This window comes from Rhodamnia argentea, chromosome 4 (assembly GCF_020921035.1).
Source record: "Rhodamnia argentea isolate NSW1041297 chromosome 4, ASM2092103v1, whole genome shotgun sequence".
Taxonomy (NCBI): Eukaryota; Viridiplantae; Streptophyta; class Magnoliopsida; order Myrtales; family Myrtaceae; genus Rhodamnia; species Rhodamnia argentea.
The window spans coordinates 26,093,158-26,116,884 of record NC_063153.1 but is presented as its reverse complement, the minus strand read 5'-3'; the positions used below and the strand labels follow the sequence as shown (position 1 = coordinate 26,116,884).

Below are 23,727 nucleotides of genomic sequence, written 5' to 3'. Positions count from 1 at the left end.
GCCGATCGATCATCGCAGCAGGTAACCACCTTTTCCTTGATGGAACTGAGTATCTTCTGTTTTAGATGTAGGAGAATGAAAAGAGAGGCTTAGAATCTACTTCTCGCTAGCTTGAAAATCATTAACGAGCTTATATCCGTGATTGCAACTCGTCTGTGATGGTTCCATGTTGAACCGGATCTGATCCCATTGCGATTGTATGAATCGTTTACGTCTGAACTTACATCCGTGTTAACATATTAGACCAATCTTTTCTTAAGGTTAATGTCCAGATGTTTATTTAATCAGTTTGAGAACTTCCGTCAATTTAGTCTAGAGCCAAAACATTCAATATTGCTTGTTGGACAATCTTCTTTTCTGGCTCACGTTGTGTGTATTGTATGTGGGTTGATGTCGATCCCACCAATTAGTCATGTTTTCGGCCATCTATCGTCTTAAAGTAACATTTAGGCAACGCTTGTGATCACCACGCACAAGAAGGCTCACCACTTGGTTCACGGCAAAGGCGATTGCACATCCCTGTGCACATAGCCTCAGCAGGAATATTTGTACACCGACATGATCGGCCCCCATCCTGATGGAGAAGGCCGATCATGTTGTTGTGCAGCTTGGAATCTTCCTATTGAGGCAGTGTGCACAGGAGTGTTTAATCGGCTTTGCTTGGACCGGGTGGTGAGTGTAGTGTCATGCACGACGTTTTTGTCGTTGTACAAGACAAGTGTTGATGGAAAATGATTGCGAGTGTTGTGTGGATGTTATTTAGCACGATGATGTCGCAGATGTAGCGGCGGATGCTGAGTGTAGGTCCATAGCGAGGGAAATGGAGATGCAAAGGTACAGTGAGGCCGACGGCAAACCGATCGACGGAAAATGAATGTGGGGCAGGTTGTGTCTACTTAACCCTTTATTGTATCACGATGCATGATTGTTGTAATGTTAATGTTATGGAAAGAAGTGAATCTAGTTTCAATTGCACTCGTATTGTAAGTTTCATCATGTCGTACTTTCTTTCGAATTTTTGCACTTAAGACTTTTCAGCTTCATTATCAGTTGAAACTACAACAATTTGTTTATTTTGAAATTCAAAAGTTGTTTCAAGGTTGGTTGAAAACAAGGCCATTGGTTGATGTGCTATCACTGTTCGATTCGATTTAGGACCTCGACATTACTTAGTTTCTCGATATTTAATGGGGGATATTAAACCATAATGCAAAGTATAGGTGATATTAAAAAAAATCTAGCACAATCCATAGGTGTGTAGACCGAACATGTTAAAATATATTGCAGTGCATGAGAGATATGCTAATTGCTCATCTATGTTACTGCTCCGGATACGACGATCTGCCAACGCAAAACATGATAATCAGTTTCGCGAAATGTATCTAGCCTCTCTAGGGGTAATGTCCTGATTGGCATGGCATTGAGAACACCTGACAATTCATCTAAATGGGTGCCCCAACTTGATGTACACCAGAGAAAAAATGGCGCTCGAAGTAAACCGCGAACTCGTTTAAACTTGTGATCAATGGCTATCCCTCCTCATTACCTAACTCCAACGAGCTCAAACCTCCCAACATGCTCTAGAAATTTATATTAGAACCTACCGAAATCATTTAAAAAAAAAAAAAAACAACTGAAAGAGTGACAGAAGTACGAACCCTAACAAAGCAAAAACCATAAGACTAGAATCGAACACAAAATTCGAACCCACAGCGAGAGAGCTGGGAGCTGAACGTGGATTACTAACTTTTTAGGAAGGGCCAACCCAAATGTTGGTTTCGACCCAAAAAAACAAAGGACCAAAATATTGGCAGCAGAACAGCAATAAAATCATCCACCAAATTATTGAAAGTTATAATGAGTGATAATCTATTCGTTATGTAATAATATCAAACATAATTCCATTTTAAGGAGATTACAAGATTGTATTGTAATTTTATCTTGAGGTATGTTTTTCAATATAATGAAATCATAGTGTAGCAATATGGCGATTGTAGAAGTGCCTTGCACACTAGCCGTAAGCAAAAGGTGCGGGTAGAATTGGAATTGGCTTAGTCCGTTTGATTCTGATTCTATTTTAAGAAGAATTGATTTAGTTCGCGATTTCAAAAGTTTGGAATCGACCAAGACTAGTTTGATTCTCAATTTTGGCCTTGGAATAGGCACTTCTGTCGGGAGACCGACCAAGGTTTTTCCCTAATGAAAGTGAAATATTAAGCACTTAAAATTAAGCATTGAAATCTAGGTTGCATACAAACCAGGAAAAAAAAAAACTTAAAGTCCTTTTTTCTCTCACAATTTTCTCCAATTATCAATTTACTCCTTTTTTCTCCTGGCTAATTGTTTGGTCTATTTTTCATGTTCATATGGGGTCCGGATGTTTCATCAGCGGATCTGAGCTCTTCAAGAACTTCGTCAGTCCTCTGCAGCGCCAGTACCTTCGAAGGATTCCGACCCAAGAGACATGTCTCCATGGCTGAGGTCTACTTAGCTACGGTGAGCTCGGCCCGCCTCACTTAGGTCTTGACCCTCATAACCGCACAATCCTCGCCTGTTTTGCCGGTCGAGCCCATGGTCCCATCCGAGAGCTCTTGCTCGAGCATTGGAAGGACAAGGACGCTACGTCCAAGTGCATGAGTATCTCCCCGAGGGTGAGAACTACACTCAGCTGATGGGGAGAAGAAGGTACACCGCCTGTGCCTGATTAGGTTCGAGCTCGCGAGCCTGAGGATCGTGGAGGCAATCTACCCGGAGTTGCGTCCCCGTGATCATCAAGGGCCGTTACTGGTTACCCCTCAGCGACGTGCTTGATTGGAGCAAGTTCTCTATTTGGATACCAGTGGACAAAATGAAGGACATCAAGACTGATACTGAAGGCGGTCCATGTGAGAAGTACGTGAAGTTGCAGAAGCGGGTGGTGAAGGTCCAGCGGCACTTCGAGCTGCATAGTCCGCAAAACGGTTCGACGTGATTGACATGGCGCTCCACTCTCTGTGGCTGAGGCGGCTGAACGTCAAGCTTGAGCGAAGAGATTTTTGAGTAGTCCTTTACGTCCTGGTTCTTGTTTACAGTGATTAAAAAGAGATAACCAAAGTTTGATAAACAGGAAATAATGAAGATTAAGTTCCTATTAAAGTATCCGTCGTAAGGTATCATGAAAAAAATAAAAATACCCAACTTCGAACCTGAGGTGAGCAAACAGTTTCACCAGGGACTATACGGTTTGTGAGAAAGGGGAATGAATATATATAGTCTTACCTAGCTAGTCACTAAAGTAAATATAACTAGACACTATAACCTATGTTGCGACCTATATTTCAAAATCTAATGGATTACTAAGTATTATAACCTAACTCGAGCTCTCCCAAGCTTATACCAACTCACAACTTAGGTTCGATATCTAGTCATGCAAAAAATTTTGATTTGGAGTCGCCACTCATCTGTTTACGGTTGATTGATTAGACACCTAATTAAAATAACGAGCGGAGACTCGGTTACGCCAGATTAATCTAACGACCCTTCAGTATTCTTACTATTTTTATTTTTTGAAAATAATCACGCAGGCAACTTGAATTAATTTTAACCTGAGTAATAACATGCAAGGGGTGATCATGCAAGTACGCAACCAATGAAATTAATGCCCAATCAACCAAGATAAATAACACATCAAAACAAGGAATTAACGGGAAAAGATGCAAGCTATTGTAATCCAATTAACCACACTAACATAACACGCAACTATTTGAATATGAAACCTAAACTTAATGACATGCGGTTTTAATTAAATAATCCTAACACGCAATCCAGTGACATGCCAATTAATTAACCTAACTAACGGATGCCACATAATGGCATGCAATATGACATGGCAGCGACATGAGAACAAGATGATGACCCTACATGACATAGACATGCACATGCAGTTTATTTAATGAGAATTCGAAATTAATGTTTAATGGAATTAAATTAACCAGAATGAAATATTATCCAATTCGAACTAGGAAATAGATGAATTCAGTTCGTAATTTAAGTTGGGTAGGTAACCCAACTTCTGGAATGCAATTAATTTTAAACTTGCAAAGTTGTCTAGAAATCCTATCCTATCTGGGCATCAAATCAGAATTATTCTAAAGAAAACTCTATCTATATCTAATCTAATTTTTAAAATGAAGTTCTATCTATATGCACGTATCTTACCAACGGAGCTATTTTCAATAATTTTCTCAACAAAAAGAAAACAGAGAGCCGAGAGGAAATAGGAACGAAACACTTCGAACGCTTACAATTTACGGGTTGCCTGACACTTGTTACAAACAGAGAGGAGAGAAGAAACAGAACCCCCCAAAAGAAGCGCTGTCAATCTCTTTATATCTTCCAGACCATCTCCCCCCCGCCGCTCTCTCTCTCTCTCTCTCTCTATATCTTCCGTTCCACGGCAGGGAAATTCAAGACGCTTCGGGGACTTGAGTTCTTCGTTCGATTTGATGTTCGTGACCGTCTGCTGCAATCTCCAAGGTAATTCCATCTCTGCTCTGTTCTGGTAGGTCGAGTTCGAGTTATGTGGAGAGGAAAACGGTAGTGATCAAGCACCTGACACTAGTCTAAACACACTTTGATGCCATTGCGATTGTATGAATCGTTTACGTCTGAACTTACATCCGTGCTAACATATTAGACCAATCTTTTCTTAAGGTGAATGTCCAGATGTTTATTGCATCAGTTTGAGGACTTCCGTGAATTTAGTCTGGAGCCAAAACCTTCAATATTGCTTGTTTGACAATCTTTTTTTTGGCTCACGTTGTGTGTATTGTATGTGGGTTGATGTCGATCCCAAGTCTTGGCATCCAATTAGTCGTGTTTTCGGCCATCTATCGTCTTAAAGTAACATCCAGGCAACGCTTACGATCACCACGAACAAGAAGGTTCACCACTTGGTTCACGGCAAGTGCCATTGCGCATCCCCGTGCACGTAGCCTCAACGGGAATATCTTCAACTGTACACCTACATGATTGGCCCCCATCCTGATGGAGAAGGCCGACCATGTTAATTGGTGTGCAACTTGGAATCTGAGGCAATGTGCATGGGAGTGTTCAATTGGCTTTGCTTGGGCCAAGTGGTGAGTGTGGTGTCATGTAAGACGTTGTGTGGATGTTATTTAGCACGATGATGCCGCAAATGCAGCAGCGGATGCTGAATGTAGTTCCACAACGAGGGAAATGGAGATACACAGGTACAGTGAGGCCGACGGCAACCCGATCGACGGAAAATGATTGTAAGGCAGAGGGTGTGTGGTTAACCTTTTATTGTATCACAAAGCATGATTGTTGTATTGTTAATGTCATGGAAAGGAGTGAAGCTGGTTTTAATTACATTCGTATCGTAAGTTTCATCATGTCGGACTTTCTTTCGAATTTTCGCACTTAGACTTTTCAGCTTCATTATCTATTGAAACTACAATAACTCGTTTATTCTGAAATTCAAAAGTAATTTCGAGTTTGATTGAAAACAAGGCCATTGGTAGATGTGCTATCACTGTTGAATTTAGGACCTCGAAATTACTTACTTTGTCAATATTTAATGGTGCATATTAAACCATAACGCAAAGTATAGGTGATATTAAAAAAAATCCTAGCACAATCCACAGGGGTGTACACAGAACATGTTAAAATATATCGCAGTGCACGAGAGGTATGCCAATTGCTCGTCTATGTTCCTGCTCAGATACGACGATCCGCCAAGGCAAAACACAATGATCAATTTCACAAAATGCATCTAGCCTTCAGGAGTAATGTCCTAATTGGCATGGCATTGAGAACACCTGACAATTCATCTAAATGGGTGCCCCAACTTGATCAATTTCGCGCTCAAAGTCAACCACGAACTGGTCGTGATCAATGGCTATCCCTCCTCATTACGTAACTCCCACGAACTCAAACCTCCCAACATTCTCTAGAAATTTATATTAGAACCTACAGAAATGATTAAAAAAAAAAACAACTTAAAGAGTGACAGAAGTACGAACCCTAACAAAGCAAAAGCCATAAGACTAGAATCGAACACAAAATTTGAACCCACAGCGAGAGAGCCGGGAGCTGAACGTGGATGTGGATTACTGACTTTTTAGGAAGGGCCAACCCAAATATTGGTTTCGACCAAAAAAAAAAAAAAGTACCAAACTACTGGCAGCAAAACAGCAATAAAATCGTCGACCAAATTATCGGAGTGATAATTTATTCCTAATGTAAGAATATCAAACATAATGCCATGAAACGAGTGCGCCTCACAACTCTGAAATATACCATTTCATAATTTGTTTCATAAAGAGATGACAAGATTGTTTTATAATTTTTATCTTGAGGTATGTTTTTCAATATAATCAAATCATAGTGGAGCAATATCGCGATTGTAGAAGTGACTTGCACACTAGGCGTGAGCAAAAGGTGAGGGTAGAATTGGAATCGGCTTAGTCCTTGTGGTTCTGAATCTATTTTAAGGAGAATTGATTTAGTTTGCGATTTCAAAAGTTTGAAATCAACCAAGACTAGTTTGATTCTCGATTTTAGCCTTGGAATAGACACTTCTATCGGGAGACCAACCAAGGTTTTTTCTTGATAAAAGTGCAATATTAAGCACTTAAAATTAAGCATTGAATTCTAAGTTGCATACCAACCAGAAAAAAAAAATCAGTGAAATTACTTGATATGACATGAATTTTAATGAGGGGAGATCCTTGGCGGATGGGGGAAGAGTGATTAAATACCCACCTTTCGAAATCTCGTCTTTCACGAATTTGAGGTGAGAGACGAAGGGTTGGAACAGCCCGAAAGCCGGCTTCTCTCGGATCAACCCCGGGAAGATCACCAGCTCACATCTTCAGACATCGTAGTAAGAGCACACCCACATCAGAAATCACTTGGACTAGGAGCAGTTTGTGGTCAACATAGTGAAATTGCAGGGCCAAAGGGCGAGAAATGCAGAGAGGTTGAAGGCGAAATTTACCTGTCCGAGTTGGGGTGAGGTGAAACACAGCATGATCGCGACGAGTTCCCGAGCCTTGGCCACTGGCCGGCTACCACCACCAGTGGAGGTGAGGGCCACGACGCTCGTCAGCGGTTGGTGGTGGTCACCGACCATTGGTTGGGGCTCGGCAACCCCTTTGACAATCACCCACACATCGAAGGCCATTGCCGGCGACGTTAGGGAGGCGATGGCGAAAGGTGTGTAAGCCCTCACCTCTACTACCAAAATCCTTTTCTTTTTTATGATATTGTTTCGACCTTTTCTTTTTCATTTATTTTTGAATTTAATGTTGAATTTTTTTTTTAAAAATCCACGTGGACTCTTTTTTCTTAAGTGCCACATGAACACCACGTGGACTGCTTTATTAAAAAAAAATTGCCACATGGACTAATTTTTAATTATTAATGATGTGCATATTTTTTAGATACAATCTCTCGCCGCTGGTATTTAAATGATCATTTTTTTTTCAATTTGGTACCCGAGGGAGCCGGCGAAAAATTTTGGTACCAAAATAAGTGTCATATGTAACTTTTGGCATCTTAGGTGTCCTGTTGCCGAAATCTACTTAATATGCGATTAATTTTAAGCAATGATTTCAATAAATTTGTTCGATGACAAAAGCAGTTGAAAATTGAAAACAAGAGAAGTTACACCTTTTTTACAAAATTATCCTTTTAAAAGAAATGTTCCTTAAAATTAGGCTTATTTGTTTTCTTTTTCCTTTCAAAGTTTGTCTTTTTCTGACGTGACTCCGCGACCACACTTTTTCAATGGTGGAACGAACATTGAAGACCGATGATATATTTTGGATAGTACTAGAAATATTACTTGAATTTTGGCTCAATATGTAATGTAGTCGCGGAATTTTTAATTTGTGCAATATGGTATGTTTAATATGGTTCCTAAATTATATGAAAATGTTCAATATTGTCTTTATGAAATAAATTTAAAGTTCCCGAACAACATTGCCTATTGGGATAAAATCAACAATCACAGTGGGCAAAATCAAAGTTCATGGATCATATTGCATATTGAGTCAAAACATAAGGGTTATTTATGTCATCTTCCCATATAATTTCCTTTTTGTGAATTGTTTATACCTAGATTTTGGCTAATTCATTTAGGAAAGATTTGCATAAAAATTAGAGACTAAATTTAGTCTCCGACCAAAAATATTTAAATCATTTTCATTGTTGTTTCATATGCATTAATTTAATTTTCTGCTTGCATTGTATTTGCATTTGCATATTTATCGGACCGGCGATGGACGGACTTATTTCAAGGTTTTGAGCTTAATTGAATTATTTGGACTTAACCCACAAGATCAGAAAGTTCGGCCAAAGCCCATGATTATCAGTAGGGGACGAAAATTTGTAATTATAATGCCAAGTGGAAAATTAATTTATTAATTGAAGACTTGGCGGCTAATTAAGCCTTTTATATTAGGGTTTGTTTTTTTTTTTTTTTTTTTTTTTGTAAAATCTAAACCTAGTTATCACAATTAAAGGAGGAGGCGACTGAATTCATAAAACATACGGCCACAAAAGGGAGGCAACCAAGAAGAAGAGAAACGAATTTACAATCATGGCCCGGAATGTTTTCGGTGCCCGATTAAACCCGTCGAATCCGCCAAATAATCCTGCTAGAGTTATACAAAACACCAGTATTTTAGATATCACGTGACTTTGATAATGCAATTGATTCCGTTATGCAATGCTTTGTTGAGTTGATGAGAATTCACGTTGTTAACGCAAGTAGATTCTACGGAAAACAAAGGTAGGGAAGTCAGATCGGTTCTACTTGTGGAGTTATATTTGAGGTCGGCAAGTGGATGAAATATTATACAAAAGTTTTCATAGCAGGGTCAAACTGCATTTATTGTAATTGGCTAGGTAAGGGAAGCTAAATCAATTTCATATTTGTCAATATTATTATAGCGCAAAACCGTGTAAACTATGAAATGGAAAATTCGTAATTTAAACTTTTAGAATAATTTCCGGCCCGAGACCATGGGCCTATTTCATGACTTGTGCATGTAAAGATTGACTTACATGCGAGGAGTGTTAATTAATCGGCTATAACACATAGTTAGTCTTTTTTTTTTTAACAATTTAGTCTCTTGGAAAACGATTTGGAAAAACGATTTGCCTAATAGAAACAATAATTTTTAACAATATTAGAAAAATATAAGACCCTTTGTTTTTTTTTTTTTGGACGGAGAGAGAGACACTTTGTTTAGATAGCCGCTATTCCTGACATGTGATTTTTCGTCTAACTCAAAATAATAATTACATAAACTCATCGTATAAAAGATACGGTGAAGAAAATTCACTATGAATTTCACTGATTAAGACACAAAAAAGGATCACTACTTAAATATCGAACATCTTATTGTTGACCCTTTTCTTAAATCCTAATTCCTAATGCTCACAATTTCCTCCAATTAACAATTTACTTCTTTTTGCTTCTGGCTAATTGTTTGATCAATTTTCATGTTCATGTAGGGTCCTGACGTTTCATCAGCGGACCCTGAACTCTTCGAGAACTTCATGTAATGACGTCTCCATGCTGAGGTCTATTTCACTTTAATAATGCAATGACCATACTATATTAGATGCAATGCAAGTATATGCTGTAAATGCAATGACGGGAAACCATGCAAAGCTATATTCCAATTCCATTAACCACACTAACATAAGACGCAACTATTTGAATGTGAAAGCTAAACTAACGTATGCTACATGATATGCGGAATACCTAGCTAATGACATGTAATTTAATTAGCGAACCTAATTAAATTAGCTAATGACATGGCAGCGACATGAGAACAAGATGATAACCCTACGTGACATGGACATGCACTTGCAGTTTATTTAATGAAAATTCGAAATTAGTGTTTAATGGAATTAAATTAAATAGAATGAAATATTATCCAATATGAATTAGGAAATAGATGAATTCAGTTCGTAATTTAAGTCGGGGAAGTTAACCCATCTTCTAGAATGCAATTAATTTTAAACGTGCAAAGTTGTCTAGAAATCCTATCCTATCTCGGAATCAAATCAGAATTATTCTAAAAAAACGCTATCTATATCTAATCTAATTTTGAATAATTTTCTCAACAAAAAGAAAACAGAGATCCGAGAGGAAATAGGAACGAACCACTTCGAACGCTCTCAATTTACGGGTTGCCTTACACTTGTTACGAACAGAGAGGAGAGAACAAGCCCCCTCGCCAAGTCAAGAAACAGAACCCCGCAAAAGAAGCGCTCTCAATCTCTTTACATCTTCTGTTCCACGGCACGGAAATTCAAGATCTCTCACTCGAGATTTCTTCCCCCCCTGCGCCAACCATCGGGGAAGACGCTCCCGGGACTTGAGTTCTTCGTGGGATCGTTGTTCGTGACCAATGACCGTCTGCTGCAATCTCCAAGGTAATTCCATCTCTGCTCTGTTCTGGTAGGTTGAGTCCTAGTTATGTGGAGAGGAAAACGGTGGTGATCAAGCACCTAACACTAGTCTAAACACACTTTGATGCCATTGCGATTGTATGGATCGGAGTATCTTCTGTTTTTAGATCTAGGAGAATGAAAACAGAGGCTGAAAATCTACTTCTTGCTAGCTTGAAAATCGTTTATGTCCGAGCTTACATCCGTGTTAACATATTAGATCACGGATTGTCTTTTCTTAAAGTGAGTGTCCAGATGTTTATTGCATCAGTTTGTGGACTTTCGTGAATCTAGTCTAGAGCCAGAAACTTCAATATTGCTTGTTTGACATGTTTTTTACGGCTCATGTTCATGTATTTTATGTGGGTTGATGTGGATCCAAATCCATTTTTGTTAATCTCTCTGCAGTTTTGTGGATTCACGTTGTCCGGTTTTTCTTGGATGAACAGAACTCATGAATTCCTGCAATGGATAATGCTGTGAAGCCGTGCGTCTTGGATTGGTCTTGGCATTCAATTAGTGGTGTTTTCGGCCATCTATCGTGTTAAAGTAACATGCACGCAACGCTCACGATCACCGCGAACAAGAAGACGGCACCACTTGGTTTGCCGCAAAGGCGATTAAGCACCCATATGCATGTAGGCTCAGGGGGAACAGTTCCGAGATGTACACAGACATGATCAGCCCCATCTTGATGGAGAAGGCCGATCATGTTGGTGTGCAGCTTGGAATGTTCCTGTTGAGGCAATGTGCACAAGAGTGTTTGATCGGCTTTGCGTGAACCAAGTGGTGCCGCCTTCTTGTTCGCGGTGATTGTGAGTGTTGTGTGGATGTTATTTAGCACAATGATGTCGGAGACACAGTGGCGGATGCCGAGTGTAGGTCCATAGCAAGGGAAATAGAGATGCATAGGTACAATGAGGTCGATGGCAACCCGATCGAGGGAAAATGATTGTAATGCAGAGGGTATCTACTTAACCCTTCATCGTTTCACAATGCATGATTGTTGTGTTGTTAATGTTATGGAAAGGAGTGGAAATGGTTTCAATTGCATTTGTATGATAAGTGCCATCATGTCGTACTTTCTTTTGATTTTTTGCAGTTCTTACACTTTCCAGCTCCATTATCTTTTGAAACTATAGGAAACTGGTTGCTCTTAAATTCAAGCTAGAGGCAGAAAACAATCTCTTAATTGTTTCTGAGTTCGATTGAAAACATGGCCATTGGTAGATGTGCTATCGCTGTTGAGTTTAGGACCTCGACATTGATTAGTTTGTAGATTAGTATTGGGGACATATTAAGGCATAGTGGTCACAAATGTGATAAGAAAAAACAAAGTATAGGTGATATTAAGACAAATCTAGCACAGTCCACGGTAGCGCACGATAGGTAAGCCAACTGCTCATCTATATTACTGCTCTAACGGATGTCCTAGAATATATGATCTTGTCCACAAATACGATGATCCGCTAACGCATATCCGATGATCAATTTCGCCAAATGCATCTAGTCTCTCTAGATGTAATGTCCCGTTGGTGGGCCGCCGAGAACACCTAACAATTTCCGTAAACAAGCTCCCCAACTTGATGTATACTAGCGAATCAACCGCGAGCTCGTTTAAACTCGTGGATTTGCGACTTTTTAGGAAGGGCCGACCAAAGTATTGGCAGCAAACCAGTAATATTATCTTCAGGCAAAATATTGAAAGTTACAATGAGTGATACTCTATTCGTAATGTATGAATATTAAACATGACGCCATGGAACAAGTGCACCTCATGACTCTGCAAAATGCCATTTCATATTTTGTTTCATAAACAGATAACAAGATTATTTTATAATTTCTATCTTGAGGTGTGTTTTTCAACAAAGTTACACCATAGTGAAGCAATATCGCGTTTGTGAAAGTGCCTTGCACACTAGTTGTGAGCAAAAGTTGTGGGGAGAATTGGAACTGGCTTAGTCGGTTCGATTCTGAACTAATTTCATGGAGAATCGATTTAGTTTAGTATTTCGAAAACTTGGAATCGACCAATACTAGTTTGATTCTCGATTTTAGCCTTAGAATACGCATGTCTATTGGGAAATGAGACGGACCAGGGTATTTCTCTAATACAAGTGAAATATTGAGCACTGAAAATTAAGCAATGAATTCTAAGTTGCATGACACAAGTGTTGAAACTTTAGTGAAGTGTCCTTCATATAACATGAATTCTAAGCACTGAATTCAATAAAATTATTTGATGACAAATGCAGCTAAAAATTGAAAACAAGAAGTCATATTTTTCACAAAATTTTCCTTATAAAAGAAATGCTCCTTAAAATTAGGTTTTTTTTGTTTTCTTTTTTCTTTAAAACTCTGTCTTTTTCTAACATAACTCCATGTCACCAGCACACATGGTTAAAAGAAATGTAAAACAAACTCCACGTTGAATTTTTTACGTTTCTCAAGTCAACAGAATTAACTCAGTTGTTGCAAAGGACTTGATTTTATCGATTTTAACTTTGGATAATAATACAAATAGTCGCTAAACTTTAGTCTAATATGCAATGTGGTCCATGAACTTTTAGTTTGTGCAATATAGTCTCTAAAATTTTATTTTATGTTCAATCAAGTCTTTAAATTATATTAAAATATTTCATGTTTTCCTTATTAAATAAATTAAAGTTCAGGGACTACATTGAATAAATCAAAGTTTAGCAATAATATTGCATATTGAGCCAAAATTTATAAATCATTCATGACATTTTTTCCATATAATTTTCCTTTTTTTTGAATTACAAAGATGCATGCAAATATTTCATTGGGAACATAATGGTTTGGACAACCAAATATAGAACGAAGAATATGGGAAGGACGAATCTCGAAGAACAATGACTGCACGGAACTTTTTATAAAGTAGCTGTTAACGTTTGATTTGTCTGATTTGTCGTTCGTGATACTGTGAATTTTTGCCATTACTTGAATGGAGGCACCACAAAAACTGAAAATTGTGATCACTACGTTAAAGGTGTTAAAAATTAAGATAAAACTCATTTCTTGCTGTGATACTCGAGGTAACAATTTTTTATACGAAGGGATAACCCAACTCAAGTATGGTACGGAGTTAGCTGGTTTGATTTCAGGTTAACTATGTTTGGGTCAATTTCCTGTCAACTTGCGGGAGACATTTAATGATCGTGTCATGTTTGTGTCCAATTCATTAGATACGGAATTGAGTCATATAACACGTTTAAATTAATGAGTTAGTGTTGACATGATTTGTGCATGACCTATTTAGAGACAACTAGGTAAACATGATTCTTTCTTCGGTATTCACTATTAAGAATTTTTATGGGATAATTGTCGAAAATGTCCTTAATCTATTGCATGGCTGTCAATTCAGTTCTTAAAATTTTTAATTTGGTCAATTTATGTCTAAACCTTTGGACAGTATGCCAATGTAGTCATTCCGGTTAAATTTGACCATAAATTATTGATGTGGATATCGGTTATTCTACGTGGCATGACTGACTTTGACGTGGATATTGTACCGCTTCTTTTAGAAATGTACTATAAAATTATTAATATTAATATTAATATTATTATTTTAACTCTCATGCAAGTTTCCCTCCCAATGAATGGTCGTTTTTTCAGATATTTACTTATGATGTCTGATAGGAGAATCCGCAGCACCACAGAGGAACAGTAATCGGCATGATGTTAGTCCTGTCACGTCAGTATAAAGAGCAAGTCAAGAATCTTTGGTAGAAATAATAAAAACCAAATGAAGTATTTGAGGAACGTCTACCAAGAGAGATGGAGTGGACCGGGCCACAACCCTAGAGCTTCATGATTGCTTGGTGGCATTGGCGCCCAAGTTCCGACCAACGGTGACGGATTAGAGCAACGGCAGAGACTAGAGCCGCAACTGCAAAGGCCTCGGGCCTCGTGTCCCGCCTCAATAAGGACAGTGCCGCTCTTACCTAGGCTCAAGCCCTATTACACGACCGTCATAGTAGTAAAGCGTGGGTTGTTAGGAAAAATCTCTTATGATATTTTAAAGATGTCAAAATATTAAAAGACTACTAATGTATTTATTGATTGAGTAGAACTAAGTGAAAGAAATGCATGCCGCTATGCAGATGACTTATTGACAGAACGTTCGAAGGTCATGAATTATCTACCAATAATGAATAAGGCATTGGACATATAGGTGTCTACAAGCTTGATGTACTTAAGTAGAAGGTGAACAAATCTAGAACGGGAAGTTTGGTAAAGCTTGGAAGGACCTTGAATAGGTGAAGTTTTGGATATTGCATTAGAGAATAGATGTTCATATTGACCTTAGTTGGATGTTCGGACTCAAGGCAAGAGTACCGCATATCTGTTTTTAAAAGGGTTAGATCATGTTATTCAGATTAAGTGAAGTGTCACTTATGTAGCTTCAACCACACTTTGAATAAAGACTTATATACGAGCGAATGTGAGCATCAACAGGGTTTCTATCAACATCAAATTCAGTATTATTTGTATTCGGATTCTGAAGGCTGGTTTCATTTGTTTGTTTTGTTTTTTTCTGAATGGAGAGGGAAACATTGTTCGACAGCTACTATTCTTGACATGTGGTTGTTCATCTAACTCAGAATAATAATCACATAAACTCATCATATGGTAGATACGGTGGAATAAATTAATTATAATATTTGTGAGAAAGTACATAATGTATTATTTTCCGTGAATTTGACTATTAATTCCACTTATTGTGACCCCCAAAAGATCACTTTTTCCACCCACTATTTAAAAAAGTCTATGACAGATAATTCGACATTGGGTTTCGAGCCTCAAAATCGAGACGTACTATCAACACTACTGATCCTCTTTTAAATCCAAATTCCTGTCGCCCCCAATTTCCTCCAATTATCAATTTACTCCTCTTTCCTCCTGACTAATTGTTTGATCTATTTTAATGTTCATGTAGAGTCCGGATGCTTCATCAGCGGACCTGAGCTCTTCACGAACCTCATCAGTCCTCTCAATGCCAACACCTTCGAAGAATTCCGACCCAAGAGACACGTCTCCAAGGTTGAGGTCTACTCAACTACGGTGAGCTTGGCCCACCTCGCTTAGGTCTTCACCCTCACAACCACACAATCCTCGCCGTTTTCGCCGGTCAAGCCCACGGTCCCGTCCGAGAGCTCTTGCTCGAGCATTGGAAGGACCAGGATGCGACGTCCAAGTGCGTGAGTATCTCCCTGAGGGCGAGAACAACACTCAGCCCGAGCAGGTTCCAGCTCACGAGCCTGAGGATCGTAGAGGGAATCTACGCAGAGTGCGTCCCTGTGATCATCAAGGACCATTACGGGTTGCCGCTCAGCGACGTGCTTGATTGGAGCAAGTTCTCTATTTGGATTCCGGTGGACAAAATGAAGGACATCAAGACGATACTGGAGGCGGTCTCATATGACAAGTACGTGAAGTTGCAGAAGCAGGCGGTGAAGGTCCGGCAACACTTCAACCTGCATAGGTCAGCAAAACCATTCGACGTGATTCACATGGCGCTCCACTCTCTACGGCTGAGGCGGCTGAACGTCAAGCTTGGGCGAAGAGATTATTGAGTAGTCCTTCATGTCCTGGTTCTTGGGTACAATGATTAAAAAGAGATAACCAAAGTTTGATATACACGAAATAATGAAGATTAAGCTCGTATTAAAGTATCTGTCGTAAGATATCAGTAAAAAAAAAAATAGAAGTACCTAGCTAGTCATTGAAGTAAATATAACTAGCCACTATAACCTGTGTTGCGACCTAAATTTCACCAAATCTAATGGATCACTAAGTTTTCTAACCTAACTCGAGCTTTTCCAAGCTCATACCAATTTACAACTTAGGTTCGACATCTAGTCATGCAAAAAATTTTGATTTGGAGTCGCCACAAATCTGTTTACGGGTGGTCGATTACATACCTAATTAAAGTGATGAGAGAATTATTCTACTTCTACAAACCATATATTTTAAGTTCGGGGAGACGGTTATGCTATATTAATCTAATGACCTTTCAGTATCCCTTCTATTTTTATTTTCGAAAATACTCATGCATGCAACTTGAATAAATTTTAGCCTATGTACTAACATGCATGGGTTGATAATGCAGGTGCGCAACCAATAAAATTAACACCCAATTAACTAAGATAAATAACATACCAAAAAAAGGAATAAATTTTTTGGGGGGTTCTCACTTTAAAAATGCAATGAATATACTCTATTAGAAGCGATGCAAGTAAATGCTTTAAATGCAATGACGGAAAAAGATGCAAGCTATTCTAATTCCATTAACCACGCTAACATGACCCGCAACTATTTGCAAACGAATCCTAAACTTCATGACATGAGATTTCAATTAAATAATCCTAACATGCAGATCAGTGACGTGCTTTTGACCCCCCCAAAAAAAAAAAAAACAGTGACATGCCAATTAATTAACCCAACTAATGTATGCTACATGATGTGCGAAATAGCTAGCTAATGACATGTAATTTAATTAGCGAACCTTAATCCAATGGCATGCAATATGACAAGGCAACAACACAAGAATAAGATGATGACCCTACATGACATATACGCGCACGTGCAGTTTATTTAATGAGAATTCGAAATTAATGTTTAATGGAATTAAATTAACCAGAATGAAATATTATCCAATTTGAACTGAAAATTCCTGATTTAAGTCGGGTAGTGCAATCATTTTTAAACGTGCAAAGTTATCTAGAAGTCCTATCCTATCTGGGAATCAAATCAGAATTATTCTAAAGCAAACTCTATCTATATCTAATCTAATCTTAAAAATGAAGTTCTGTCTATATGCACATATCTTACCAACGGAGTTATTTTGAATGATTTTCTCAACAAAAAGAAAATTTACGGGTTGCCTGACACTTGTTACAAATTTAATGGGTTTTAATAAGTTTTCGAACCTAACTGGAGCTTTTCCAAGCTCATACCAATTCACAAATTAGGGGTGATCATGCAAGTGCGCAACCAATGAAATTAACACCCAAATAACCAAGATAAATGACACACCAATACAAGGAATTAATTTATTTTGGGGTTTTACTTTAAAAAGGTAATGACTATACTCTATTAGATGTGATGCAATTATATGCTCTAAATGCAACGACGGGAAAAGATGCAAGCTATTCTAATTCCATTAACCACGCTAACGTAGCACGCAAGTATTTCAATATGAAACCTAAACTTAATGACATGAGAATTCAATTAAATAATCCTAACATGCAAACCAGTGACATGCCAAGTAATTAACCTAACTAATGTATGCTACATGATATGCGAGATAGCTAGCTAATGACATGTAATTTAATTAGCGAACCTAAATCCAATGGCATGCAATATGACATGGCAGCGACATGAGAACAAGATGATGATCCTACGTGATGCGCGTGCAGTTTATTTAATGAAAATTCGAAATTAATGTTTAATGAAATTAAATTAACCAGAATGAAATATTTTCCAATTTGAACTAGGAAATAGATGAATTCAGTTCCTAATTTAAGTCGGGAGGGTAACCTATCTTATAGAATGCAATTAATTTTAAACGTGCAAAGTTGTCTAGAAATCGTATCTGGGAATCAAATCAGAATTATACTGAAAAAAAAAAAAACTCTATCTATATCTAATCTAATTCTGAATAATTTTCTCAACAAAAATTAAGCAGAGAGCCGAGAGGAAATAGTAACGAACCACTTCGAACGCTTACCATTTACGGGTTGCCTGACACTTGTTACAAACAGAGAGGAGAGAAGAAACAGAACCCCTCAAAAGAAGCGCTCTCAATCTCTTTATATCTTCCAGACCTCTCTCTCTACATATCTTCCGTTCCACGGCAGGGAAATTCAAGACGCTTCGGGGACTTGAGTTCTTCGTTCGATTTGATGTTCGTGACCGTCTGCTGCAATCTCCAAGGTAATTCCATCTCTGCTCTGTTCAGGTAGGTTGAGTTCGAGTTATGTGGAGAGGAAAACGGTAGTGATCAAGCACCTAACACTAGTCTAAACACACTTTGATGCCATTGCGATTGTATGAATCGTTTACGTCTGAACTTACATCCGTGCTAACATATTAGATGAGTCTTTTCTTAAGGTGAATGTCCAGATGTTTATTTCATCAGTTTGAGGAGTTCCGTCAATTTAGTCTTGAGCCGAAACCTTCAATATTACTTGTTTGACGTTTTTTTTTTTTTGTGTGTGGCTCATTTGTGTGTATTGTATGTGGGTTGATGTCGATCCCAAGTCTTGGCATCCAATTAGTTGTGTTTTCGGCCATCTATCGTCTTAAAGTAACATCTAGGCGGCGCTTGCGATCACCGCGAACAAGAAGGTTCACCACTTTGTTCACGGCAACGCAATTGCATAACCCTGTGCACGTAGCCTCAGCGGGAATATCTTCGAGCTGTACACCTACATGATCAGCCCTTATCCTGATGGAGGAGGCTGAACATGTTGATGTGCAGCTTGGAATCTGAGGCAGTGTGCATAGGAGTGTTCAATTGGCTTTGTTTGGACCAAGTGGTGAGTGTGGTGTCAAGTAAGACGTTGTGTGGATGTTATTTAGCACGATGATGTCGCAAATGCAGCAGCGGATGCTGTGTCGTTCCACGGCGAGGGAAATGGAGATACAAAGGTACAATGAGGCTTATGACAACCTGATTGATGGAAAATGATTGTAAGGTTGAGGGTATCTGCTTAACCCTTTATCATATCACAAAGCATGATTGTTGTATTGTTAATGTCATGGAAAGGAGTGAAGCTAGTTTCAATTGTATTCGTATCGTAGGTTTCATCATGTCGGACTTTCTTTTGAATTTTCACACTTAAGACTTTCCAGCTTCATTATCTGTTGAAACTACATTAACGAATTTATTCTGAAATTCAAAAGTAGTTTCGAGTTTGATTGAAAACAAGGCCATTGGTAGATGTGCTATCATTGTTGAATTTAGAATCTCGAAATTACTAAACTTTGTCAATATTTAATGGTGCATATTAAACCATAATGCAAAGTACAGGTGATATTAAAAAAAATCTAGCACAATCCATAGGGGTGTAGACCGAACATGATAAAATATATCACAGTGCACGAGAGGTATGCTAATTGCTCGTCTATGTTCCTGCTCCAGATATGACGATCCGCCAATGCAAAACGCAATGATCCATTTCACGAAATGCATCTAGCCTCCAGGAGCAATGTCCCGATTGGCATGGCATTGAGAACACCTGACAATTCATCTAAATTTGTGCCCCAACTTGATCAATTTCGCGCTCGAAATCAACCACGAACTCAGTCGTGATCAATGGCTATCCCTCCTTGGCCAGCTTCTCTTGGATCAACCCTCGGAAGATCACCAGCTCACATCTTCAGACATCGTAGTAGGGGCACACCCACATCAGAAATCACTTGGATTAGGAGCAGTTCGTGGTTGACATAGTGAAATTGCAGGGCCAAAGGGCGAGAAACGTAGAGAGGTTGAAGATGGAATTTACCTGTCCGAGTTGGGGTGAGGTGAAACACAGCATGATCGAGACGAGTTCCCGAGCCTCGGCCACTGGCTGGCTACCACCACCAATGGAGGTGAGGACTGCGATGCTCGTCAGCGGTTGGTGGTGGTCGCCGACCACTGGCCGGGGCTCGGCAACCCCCTTGACAATCACCCACACATCGACGGCCATTGCCGGTGACGTTGGGGAGGCGGTGGTGAAAGGTGTGTAAGCCCTTGCCTTTGCTACCAAAATCCTTTTCTTTTTTATGATATTGTTTGGACCTTTTCTTTTTCATTTATTTTTGAATTTAATGTTGAATTTTTAAAAAAAATTCCACGTGGACTATCTTTTCTTAAGTGCCACATGAACACCACGTGGACTGCTTTATTAAAAAAAATTGCCACGTGGACTAATTTTTAATTATTAATGATGTGCATATTTTTTAGATAGAATCTCTTGCCGTTGGCACTTAAGTGATCATTTTTTTTTTCAATTTGGAAACTGAGTGAGCCGGCAAAAAATTTTGATACTAAAATGAGTATCGTATGTAACTTTTGGCATCTTAGGTGTCCTGTTGCCGAAATCTACTTAATATGACATGAATTTTAAGTACTGATTTCAATAAATTTGTTTGATGACGAAAGCAGTTGAAAATTGAAAACAAGAGAAGTTACGCCTTTTTTACAAAATTATCCTTTTCCTTAAAATTAGGCTTTTCTGTTTTCTTGTTCCTTTGAAAATTTGTCTTTTTCTAACGTGACTCCGCGACCACACTTTTTCAATGGTGGAATGAACATTTGAAGACCGATGATATACTTTGGATAATACCAGAAATATTACTTGAATTTTAGCCAATATGTAATGCAGTCGCTGGATTTTTAATTTGTGCAATATGGTATGTTTAATATGGTCCCTAAATTATATGAAAATGTTCAATGTTGTCTTTATCAAATAAATTTAAAGTGCCCAAACAACATTGTATAGTGGGATAAAATCAGCAATCATACTGAGCAAATCAAACTTCATGGATCACATTACATATTGAGTCAAAACATAAGGATCATTTTTGTCATCTTCCCATATAATTTTCCGTTTTGTGAATTGTTTATACCTAGATTTTTGCTAATTCATTTAGGAAAGATTTGCATAAAAATTAGAGACTAAATTTGGTCTCTGACCAAAATATTTAAATCATTTTTATTGTAGTTTCATACGCATTAATTTAATTTTCTGCTTGCATTGCTTTGCTTTTGCATATTTATCGGACCTTCAAGGTTTTGAGCTTAATTGAATTATTTGGATTGAACCCGCAAGAGCACAAAGTTCAGCCAAAGCCCATGATTATCAGTAGGGGGGAGAATTTGCAATTAGAATGCCAAGTGGAAAATTAATTTATTAATTGAAGACTTGGAGGATAGTTAAGCCTTTTATCTTAGGGTTTTTTTTTTAAAATAAAATCTAAACCTAGTTATCACAATTAAAGGAGGAGGCCACTGAATTCATAAAACATACGGCCACAAAAGGGAGGCAACCAAGAAGAGGAGAAACGAATTCACAATCATGGCCCGGAATGTTTTTAGAATCTTCAAGGATATTGAAGGGTTGTGTTCAGTGCCCGATTAAACCAGTTGAATCTGCCAAATAATCCTGCTAGAGTTACGCAAAACACCAGCATTTTAGATGTCACGTGACTTTCATAATGCAATTGATTCCGTTATGCAATGCTTTGTTGAGTCGATGAGAATTCACATTGTTAACGCAAGTAGATTGTACGGAAAACAAAGGTAGGGAAGTCAGATTGGTTCTCCTTGTGGAGTTGTATTTGAGGTCGGCAAGTGGATGAAATATTATACGAAAGTTTTCGTAGCAGGGTCAAACTGCATTTATTGTAATTGGCAAGCTAAGGGAAGCCAAAATCAATTTCATATTGGTCTACATTATTATAGCGTAAAACCGCGTAAAATATGAAATGGAGTATTCGTAATTTAAACTTTTAGAATATCCAGTCCCATACAATATCACATCATATCAAAACACGTGTTAAGAATTCAAATCAATATACTCCATCTCATTTTTCGCTATTCTTTGTTCATAGTATTTTATCGATTATCTTGTTTCATGAGTTGGGCATGTAAACGCGCAAAGTTATTTAGAAATCCCATCCTATCTAGGAATCAAATCAGAATTACTCTTAAAAGAAAAAATCTATCTATATCTAATCTAATTTGAATAATTCAGTTCTATCTATGCGCGTACATTACCGACAGTGCTATTTTGAATAGTTTTCTCAATAAAAAGAAAGCAGAGAGCCGAGAGGAAATAGGAACGAACCACTTTGAACACCTACAATTTACGTGGTTGCCCTACACTCGTTACAAACAGAGAGGAGAGAAGGGGCCCCACTCGCCAGGTCAAGAAACAGAACCCCACAAAAGAAGCGCTCTCAATCTCATATCTTCCTGGCTTCTCTCTTTATATCTTCCGTTCCACGGCGGCGAAATACAAGATCTCTCTCTCGAGATTTCTTCCCCCCCGCCAACCATCATCAGCGAAGACGCTTCCGGGACTTTAGTTCTTCGTTCGGTTCGTTGTTCGTGACCGTCTGCTGCAATCTCCAGGGCAATTCCATGTCCGCTCTGTTCTGGTAGGTTGAGTCTGAGTTATGTGGAGAGGAAAACGGTTGTGATCAAGCATCCACTTTGATGCCATTGCGACTGTATGGATCTGAGTATCTTCTGTTTTTAGATCTAGGAGAACGAAAACAGAGGCTGAGAATCTTGCTAGCTTGATAATCGTTTAAGTCTGAACTTACGTCTGTGTTAACATATTAGATCAGTCTTTTCTTAAGGTGAATGTCCAGATGTTTACTGCATCAGTTTTGAGGACTTCAGTGAATTTAGTCTAGAGCCCGAAGCCTTCAATATTGCTCGTATGACAATTTTCTTTTGGCTGACGACTTGTGTATTGTATGTGGGTTGATGTCGACCCCAATCCATTTTTGCAGTTTTGTGGATTCACATCGTCCGGTTTTTGTTGGATGAACAGAGCTCATGGATTTCTGTCATGGATAATACTGTGAAACCGTGTGTCCTGGATTGGTCTTGGCATCCAATTAGTTGCGTTTTTGGCCATTTATCATGTTAAAGTAACATCCACGCAACGCTGGCGAGCTCACCAATTGGTTTGTGGCAACCGCGATTAAGCACCCCTGTGCATGTAGCCTCAGTGGGAGTTGTAAACTGACATGATTGGGCCCCATCCTGAGGGGGCCAATCATGTTGGTGTGCACAGGAGTGTTTAATCGGCTTTGCCCGAACCAAGTGGTGAGTGTAGTGTCACCACAGCAGGGCTGCGTTCTTGTTCGCGGTGAGTGCGAGTGTTGTGTGAATGTTATTTAGCACGATGATGTCGGAGATGCAGCGGTGGATGCCAAATGTAGGTCTACGGTGAGGGAAATGGAGATACAACGGCAACCCGATCGATGGAAAATGATTGTAAGGCACAGGGTATCTGCTTAGCCCTTCATCGTATCATAATGCATGATTGTTGTATTGTTAATGTCATGGAAAGGAGTGAAGCTGGTTTCAATTGCATTCATATCGTAAGTTTCATCATGTCGGACTTTCTTTCGAATTTTTGCACTCAGCCTTTCCAGCTTCATTATCCGTTGAAACTCCAGCAACTTGTTTATTATGAAATTCAAAAGTTGTTTCGAGTTTGATTGAAA

General features: G+C 38.6%; 2 pseudogenes; both read left to right on the top strand.

Annotated features, from left to right (window-relative positions):
* Positions 1-2,358: 2,358 nt before the first annotated feature.
* On the top strand, positions 2,359-3,039 carry LOC125314865 (annotated as a pseudogene).
* Positions 3,040-5,167: 2,128 nt separating this feature from the next.
* Positions 5,168-16,067, top strand: LOC115731562 (annotated as a pseudogene).
* Positions 16,068-23,727: the final 7,660 nt, after the last annotated feature.